This window comes from Xiphophorus hellerii, chromosome 14, assembly GCF_003331165.1.
Source record: "Xiphophorus hellerii strain 12219 chromosome 14, Xiphophorus_hellerii-4.1, whole genome shotgun sequence".
Classification (NCBI taxonomy): domain Eukaryota; kingdom Metazoa; phylum Chordata; class Actinopteri; order Cyprinodontiformes; family Poeciliidae; genus Xiphophorus; species Xiphophorus hellerii.
In genome coordinates this window covers 9,577,825-9,587,241 of record NC_045685.1, presented here as the reverse complement: position 1 = coordinate 9,587,241, position 9,417 = coordinate 9,577,825, and the positions used below count along the sequence as shown (strand labels likewise).

The 9,417-nt window shown below is 43.0% G+C and overlaps 1 protein-coding gene across 1 annotated transcript in view; it reads left to right on the top strand.

Moving 5' to 3' along the window:
• Positions 1-9,417, top strand: part of LOC116732479 (B-cell receptor CD22-like) — a 152,629-nt gene that overhangs the window by 82,657 nt on the left and 60,555 nt on the right. The gene's annotated exons all lie outside the window — the stretch shown is intronic.

The window sequence follows — 9,417 nt, the reverse complement described above, 5'->3', positions numbered from 1 at the left end:
CGATTGTACAATATATCTAAACCGGAACGAGAGAGCATGGAGAAATACATCAGCGAGTCCCTGGCTGCTGGATTAATCCGGTCATCCACCTCACCTGTAGGAGCGGGGTTCTTCTTTGTAGGTAAGAAAGATGGGACACTTCGACCATGCATTGACTATCGGGCCCTAAACCAGATTACCGTGAAGAACAAATATCCCCTACCATTACTCGCTTCAGCATTTGAACTCGTTCAGGGAGCCACCGTATTTACTAAGCTGGACCTCCGCAACGCATATCATCTGGTCAGAATGCGAGAGGGGGACGAGTGGAAGACAGCTTTCAGGACACCACTCGGTCACTTTGAATATTTGGTGATGCCATTTGGTCTTACGAATGCTCCTGCAGTATTTCAGTCTCTAGTCAATGATGTTCTCCGGGATTATTTAAATCAGTTTGTTTTCGTTTATTTAGACGACATCCTTATTTTTTCAAGAACCCTTGCCGAACACAAGAGACATGTACGCCTAGTTTTGGAACGACTGTTGGAGAACCAACTGTTCGTCAAGGCAGAGAAATGTGAGTTTCACGTCTCATCTGTCGCCTTTTTGGGTTTTGTGTTGGGGAGCGGGCAGGTGAAGACGGATCTGGCCAAGGTCCAAGCAGTCTTAGATTGGCCCACGCCCACTTCACGAAAGGAGCTACAACGCTTTCTGGGCTTTGCTAATTTCTATCGACGTTTTATTAGGAACTATAGCCAGACAGTTCTTCCCTTGACCAGCCTTACCTCCTCCAAGGCTAGTTTTTGTTGGCCGCCGGCAGCAGAGCAAAGTTTTCTTGAGCTTAAGAGAAAGTTTGCTGCAGCGCCCATCCTCATGCAGCCTGATCCGTTGAAACAGTTTGTAGTTGAGGTGGACGCATCTGACACTGGGGCAGGGGCTGTCCTGTCACAGATTTCATCCAGTGATGATAAGTTGCATCCATGTGCCTTCTTCTCTCGCCGTTTTTCCCCTGCCGAACGCAACTACGACGTCGGTGATAGAGAGTTTTTAGCCATCAAACTGGCTTTTGAGGAATGGCGTCACTGGTTGGAGGGGGCCGAGCACCCGATTGTTGTATGGACTGATCATAAGAACCTGGCCTACCTCCAACAGGCCAGGAGACTTAACCCCAGACAGTCTCGCTGGTCCCTTTTCTTCTCCCGGTTTAATTTTACCATCTCTTACAGACCGGGATCCAAGAACACTAAGCCTGACGCACTATCCCGACAGTTTTCCTTGGAACAAGAGACTCCACCCGCAACCATCGTTCCACCTACCTGTGTTGTTGGCGCCCTTTCCTGGGGGATCAGGGAAGAAGTACTGGCGGCGCAACAGTCGGAACCCGGTCCAGCCACTAGACCGCCTAACCGGCTGTACGTTCCATCGACCGTCAGGGCTCGCCTCATCCATTGGGCCCACACTGCAAAGTTCTCATGCCATCCTGGAGTGAATAGGACTATTTCCTTGATCAGGCGGCACTTTTGGTGGCCATCCTTGTACAAAGATGTCAAGGACTATGTGCTAGCCTGTCCGAATTGTGCTCGCAATAAGACTGGTAATCAGCACCCCAGTGGCCTACTACAACCTCTCCCTGTTCCCAAACGCCCATGGTCTCACATTGCACTGGATTTTGTTACTGGGTTACCGCCTTCGAGGGGCTTCACTACTATATTGTCTATCATAGACCGTTTCTCTAAGGCCTGTCATTTGGTTCCACTACGCAAACTGCCCACTGCTATGCAGACAGCCCATCTCCTCACTAAACATGTCTTTCGTCTGCACGGCATACCCTCAGAGATCCTATCGGACAGAGGTCCTCAGTTTGTGTCCAAAGTATGGAAAGAGTTCGGAGGCGCTCTAGGAGCTAAGGTGACTCTCAGCTCGGGGTTCCACCCCCAAACCAACGGCCAAACTGAGCGACTGAACCAGGAGTTGGAGGCGACCCTCCGATGTCTCTGTTCCTCGCACCCCTCCTCCTGGAGTATACACCTGCCATGGGTGGAGTATGCCCACAACTCTCACACCTCTGCTGCCACAGGTCTGTCTCCATTTGAATCATCTCTCGGTTACCAGCCTCCCCTGTTCCCGTCAGACGACCAGCAGGCATCTGTCACCTCGGTCCAGCATCACCTCCGCCGCTGCAGGCACATCTGGACGCAGACCATAACCGCCCTCAACCGGACGGCAGAGGGTAATCGGAGATGGGCGGACCGAAAGAGACGGCCAGCACCATTGTACTCATCGGGGCAGAAGGTTTGGCTCTCCACTCGAGATATCAACCTTAAGTCTTCTAACCGCAAATTGTCTCCCCGCTTCATTGGTCCTTTTGAGATCACTTCTGTTCACAGCCCCTCCGCAGTTCGTCTCCGGCTTCCTGTGGGGTTGCGGATCCACCCTGTTTTCCATGTTTCCCTCATCAAGCCAGTCCGTTCTAGTTCCCTTTGCCCTCCTTCCGAGCCCCCGCCGCCCGCCCGGGATATAGATGGTCATCCGGCATACGACGTTTCGGCTATCCTGGATGTTCGCCGACGTGGGCGAGGGGTTCAGTATCTGGTGGACTGGCGGGGTTATGGTCCTGAGGAGCGGTTATGGGTTCCCCGTTCCTTTATTTTGGATCCCGAACTTATTAGGGACTTCGAGGCATCTCGTGGCTCGTCGTCTTCCCGACCGCCGGGTGGCGGTCTTTGAAGGGGGGGTAGTGTCAGAGTTCCGGTGTGAGAGCGTGTGCATGAGAGTGTGAGTGCGAGTGTTGCATCTTCTTTCAGCAAGGATCTTCGTGAGGAGTCTGTGGAGCCAGCGCAGGTGAAGCTGATCTGCCTCATCAGCGTGCTGGAATATAGGAGCGGCAGAACCCTTCAGTCTTCGCTAGATGGTTAACGCATACCGGTAGTCACTCTGGCCTCACCTCTTGTTTCTAGAACTTTGTTGTGCAACTCGTAGCGACTAGCTCTCTGTGTCCTGTTCGTTTGTTTAAAGAATTTTTTGTCTTCTCTTTTTTCAAGAACTTGCCGAGAATACCTGCCTGCCTGCTCCGCCGTTTCCACCGACCCCATCTCGCTCCAACCACCCGCGATTCCGCCTCGCACCCGCCCTAGGCACCGTAGCACTCCCTCGCACCGGACCCTGGCACCTCTCCCCCACGCTCTGAAAGATCCACGCCTAATGTAAGAAAGTTCCTGATTCCTCCTCCACACTCTCTCACTCCGAGCCCATTATAATTCAGCTCTCGTTTCAGGCCACCTGGTCGGGCGACCCTCGCTCTCCTGCCGAAGTCCGGAGAACTGAATATAAATTTGTCCTGTTATAAATAAATCACTTACCTTTTCCATCCAGCGTGTGGTTTCTGCATGTGGGTCCGCAAGCTAAATCAAACCATGACAGATTCTTCTAGATCTGGTGTCAGTAACACAGAATTAACTAAAGTTTTAAGCAGCACATGTTTCTAGTACACATTTTCTGACATACTATACCAGCAGAAGTATTAGGTTGATTTGTAAAAAAAAAAAAAAATACTTTCTCTATTAACAGGAAACTGGAGTCCAGCAGCAACAGAAGCTCCAGTTTGTTCTCAGGTTAATAAAAGCTGTGGATAACTCTGTTGGTTTATTCTGCAAGAGTTCGACTCATAACATTCGATTTTTGTTGTTATATGTTGATGATTGGATTTTTGTAGCTTTACAATGCTAAAGGTGTATTAATGTTATATCTGCAATAATCAAAAGTGTTATACTTTTACATTTGTGTTCATATGTTTATTAGCTGAAGATGCAAAACATCTGAGGTATGCAACATCCCAGTGAGAAAAAACAGAATATTGTTTATATAGAAATGCACATAAGTATATAGAAATGTATAAGCTTTTCTTTGACATTTTTTATATTTACTGTAGGCACCACGCCTGTGTATGAGACAATCCATAACCGTGGAGCCACTGGAAATGGTAACGTATTTGTACTAAAACAACCAAGTTATTAAAGGTGACTGATTACATGTGAATCAGATCAATCCTCAGCTGTCAAATACTCAGAGAGTGATATTAAACTATTTAAAAATATGAGGAGAAACACTAATGTATGTTTTCTATGTATCCATGTTTCACTTTTACCAGAGAGACCTCCTGATCCAGAAGAAGGTTCTGTTTACGTTAATGTGAGACCAGATAATTACAGCTCAGCATGAAGGTCAGATAAACACCTGATTGATTAGATTGTTACTGATCATTTTTTCTTCAATCAGGAAAATTTGCTGCCACATTTAGCAGTTCTAATAAGATTTCTGTTGTTTAGTTGTGAATTCATGACTGGATATCATCTTTTTCTGTAACAGTACTTTCTTTTTCTGACAATGATAACATGCTGTTTTTAAATTAAAGTATAATGTGGCTCCAGTTTCTGTCTTGGACTCTGGTTTAGTGTAACCCTTCTCGTTTGTCACTGCACCCGTGTAGCCTTCCTTGCTTGGTTGTTTGTCACCTATAGTGCGATACAGAATGAAACAATCTTCACAATGTGACTTTGACTGCACGCAAGTGGCCCCAGAGCTGATAAATAAAAGCTCTGGGGCTTTTATTTATCAGCTCTGATAAATAAAAGAGCTTTTTATTTATCTAACTCTGTCTGATAAATAAAAGACACAGTTAGTGTCGTGACTGAGTGATCAGCCACGAACACCAACTGGCGCAGCTCCCACTTATAGGGTCATATTTTTCCAGCCCAACCACGAGAAAACTTCACAAATTATATTCGTAGATGTTAAATGATCTTACAGTATTTCGTTAATTGTTGATCTAGAAAAATATGACCCTAAAAAAAAGTAGTGAAGAGCTGCTTCACTCGCACCTTCCTCCACCAGCATTCCTCAGAATCCTGGTGGAGTTTTGATCCTGGACACACGCTCTCTCTGATGCCCATCTAACCTCTCCTGAATGTCTTTTGAGGTCCATTCATGTATTTGCTTGTACTTCAATACTGAAGCCAGTTCTGCATCAGGGCAGTGTTTTTCAAACATATTGTCAGTTTGTTTCCCCGGAGGCTTTAAACCTACTTTAGCCATATCTGCAGCTTTGTTGAGGTGAATCCATTAGTCAACGGTGTCCTCTTTTTGAAATGGCAGTGTGGAGTAGAAGTCTTGCAGCGACAGGCAGGAGGATGTGTGACTGAAGTATTGAATCAACTTGTTATAAATTACATCTGGGGAGCATGTAGCATTACCTTTAGCCTCCCCATAATCTCCTCTGTTTGTATGGAACTATTATAGTTCTGCCTTCTAAGGTAACCTCTCGTCATTTCAACCCACTCAGCAACAGTATATCTGTCAGTATTCTCACCTCTAAACATTGAAGGTATTGTTTCTGATTTTACATTGATATTGAATTTTTGACTATCAAAGACAGAAGTGTCTTCAATATGTGCACCATCTTGTTTCAAACGTGGCATTTTGGGTTTCTTTTCCCCCAGCAACACCAGAAGACAACAATTTATTTGCAATGGACTCTCCAATCTGTGAACCAAACTGATAAATCATGTCTTAATAGGTGTAAGTCATGGCCAGCATTAAATATAGAGTGGCTCGGGCCCCCCAACGACATCTGCTCCATAGGTCTCTCAGCTGGATAGAAAGCTAATCCCTGAGGCCTATTACTTGCAGGTAACATGGGTGAGGCACAAAAGTCCGACCCAACTACTCCTGACTGAAAAGTCAGACCCATTACACCTCTACCTCTCCCAAAGGAGGGTTGACTGTTCACATTTTCAACATTTGGCTGGAATCTCTCTGCCATTTCAAAATGGAATAACGAAAATAAAACACACTCAAATAAAAATCAGTCACTTGTTGGCAATAAATATTCTCCCCTCAGTCCTTTAACCTTGTAACCTAGGTATGTTGACACATCTTGAAGTGAAGAGGCAGATTGAAGGCATGAAACAGCAACTCGGGCGACCAGCATCAAGCCGAACAGGAATCACGAAGTCACGGCACCAGTGTAACCCTTCTTGCTTTTTACAGAGCCAGTATAGCCTTGGTTGGTTGTTGTCACCTATAGCAGCGGTCCCCAACCTTTTTAGTCGCGCGGACCGTTCAGCCCTTCACAATTTTGCTGCGGGGGGGGGCTAACCCCCTCGTTTTTCGCGGCGGTTACGTCCCGAAAAGAACCCGTGATAGGCGAAATCCACGAAGTAGGAAACTTTATTTTTTTACAATTATTATACAATGAAATACTCCATAATACATTGAAACCAAAGAACAAAACCTTTTTACAGGCCCAAACATTTGTTTAACAAATAAAAAGTACTGTATAAACAATTTTTTTTTTTTTACAAATAACTACTGTACTGTAAAATAATAATTTTAATATGAACTGAAAGCGGATTCCCGTGCCCGAATTGCAGAGAGCAGCGCCGCCCCACCGCGACCTGAGTTATTGGATTAGAACGGGAGAAAATAAAAAATGATTATGAAAAAAAACAAAACAAAGTACAGTAGCACAAATAGTGACTCGTGTATTTCACTGCTCTTCTGACTGAGCCGCTGCAGCCTGACTCCGCTCTGTAGCGTTTTTTTTTCTTTTCTTCTAAAGCCTGCGGTGCAGGTGTGTTTTTTCGAGAAAATAACATAGTTATCGGTTGTTGTTGTCGCTCTTTTTTCTTCTGGGCAAAAAGATTCTTATAAACCGACATTCCACCATCGATTATGTTAAATTTAGCAAACTGTTTTACGTACGTGTACATATTAAACCGCAACGTTGTTGGCACACAGGTACAGAAGAAGCGGAGAGACTGTTTAGCCAATCAGAATGCAGAACACAATGCACGATGCAGCGATACTGCGAAAGGTGAACCGCGAAATAGCGAGGGTTCACTGTACTCTGATGTTGTTTTGTCACTCATTCTGCTGCAAGTTGGCTCAATTTTGACACGCAAGACGTAACCGGTAAAATCCGGTTTAAGATTTTCAAAATAAAAGATCCGGAAGTAGTTCATTATTTCTTGCGCGGCCCGGTACCAATTGGTCTGCGGACCGCTACCGGTCCGCGGCCCGGTGGTTGGGGACCACTGCCCTACAGTACGATACAGAATGAAACACGCTTCACAATGTGACTTTGACTGAACACAAGTGGCCCCACAGCTGAAAAATAAAAGACACAGTTAGTGTCGTGACTGAATGATCAGCCACGAACACCAACTGGTGCAGCTCTCACTTATAGGGTCATATTTTTCCAGCCCAACCAAGACAAAACTTTACAAATTATATTCGTAGATGTTAAATGATCTTACAGTATTTCGTTAATTGTTGAACTAGAAAAATATGACCCTAAGTTTAAAAAAGTAGTGAAGAGCTGCTTCACTCACACCTTCCTCCACCAGCATTCCTCAGAATCCTTAGAAGCCCTGAGAGCGCCTGAAGGACCCGTTGCATGCAGTTACTCATCACACCACTAGGTGGATCTAAACAAATGCATCAATTAAAATTCTCATTATAAATACATACTATTATTATTATTTTGGATAAAATTCACATATTCATACACACTTTTCTCTCTGTTACATTAGGCTAAATAATATCTTTATTTAATAAGTCTTTATTGTCCGGTGGGTTTATTATACATTTCTAAAGCAGACTTTCTAAAGTTTTAAGCAGCACATGTTTCTAGTACACATTTTCTGACATACAATACCAACAGAATTATTATGTTGATTTGTAAAAAAAATACTTTCTCTGTTTACAGGAAACTGGAGTCCAGCAGCAACAGAAGCTCCAGTTTGTTCTCAGGTTAATAAAAGCTGTGGATAACTCTGTTGGTTTATTCTGCAAGAGTTCGACTCATAACATTCGATTTGATGATTGGATTTTTGCAGCTTTACAATGCTAAAGGTGTATTAATGTTACATCTCTGCAATAATCAAAAATGTTATACTTTTACATTTGTGTTCATATGTTAATTAGCTGAAGATGCAAATCATCTGAGGTTTGCAACATCCCAGTGAGAAAAAAACAAAAGATTAAAATTACAAACTAAATTCTTACTTATGCAACATTTGTAGCTTTTACAACGTTGCTGTTCATAATAAATACAAGACTGTGGCACAGTTTGTATATTGGTGCCTGTTTTTATAGAAATGTCCATAAGAATATAGATGTACAAATGTATAAACATGAATAAATGATATGTCTCTACAACACAGTGATGTTATTCATGTATTCATTAATTAGTGTTTCCTAATTGTCTTAATTGTCTTACTGCAGCACAAACAAATGATAAAATGAACTATTTGACATTAATTGTAAATTAAATGCAATATTTTAATAAATCACATTTTATACTCTAAAAGTTTGCTACACGGTGCTGTTGTGGATTTTTTGCAAATTTCAATATTGTCAAAAATAATTATAATTAAACACACACATAAATACCCTGCTCTACAAAAAACATTATTTATTTAAATGATTCTTTCCTAAAAATACACGCTGTGTTCTGTTCGTGACTTGTGTTTACAGCTAGTGGCCAGCAGATGGTGACATTAAGTCATAGTTTTCCAAGTTATCGGTCCAGAAACTGGCCGTCAGTTCAATAATGTGACGCAGGAATAAAACTTGTGTGTCTTCAGGATTCTGCTGCTTCACATGAACCTGATCCATCCAGTGTGTTTGGGCTGTGGAGGAAACGGCAACAATGACAACCAGCTCCAATAATCACAGTGTGTTAATTTATTATTATTATTTGTTCAGGATTTGTTCTGTTTTTATAGATTGTCAAACCTGCATGCTGCTTTAAGAAATAATAGACAATAAGAACATTAAACAAAGCTAAGTGCTTTAATGAAAGGAGTTTTTGTTTTTTTTTCCGATTTCTAGGTTGTAAATATCAGGAGGAAAATAAAACTAACATCAATGCATTTTTCACAATATTGTCATTTTTAGAGAGTTGCTAAATTAAAACAGTGGAGTAGCAGTTGGAGATGCAATACCTGATACAAAATCAATTAAAATGCCATTTTCAGTGATGCAAAGTAATATATTAACAATACATAACAGAAAAGAAAAGTGTGTTTTACTTCATGTCCTGATAACAACAGTGAACATTATTTATTTAATCTGTGAATCTTGGTGGGGGGAAAAAAATCCCACTAGACTTCTTCTGTCAGTGACTTGCGCTTACAGATAGTGGCCAGCAGATGGTGCTATTAGGTAGTCATTTCTGTTAGAGTTCCAGAAAATGGCTGAATGTCCGGTGATCCATCCAGGAAGAAAACTTGTGTGTCTGCAGGATTCTGCTGCTTCACATGAACCTGCTCCATCCAGTCTGATTGGCTGTGGTGGAAACGGCAGCAGAACATCTCACACATCCATCATCAAGCTCAACATCCTCATCCTCACTGAAAACACAGCTGCAGCCTGCAG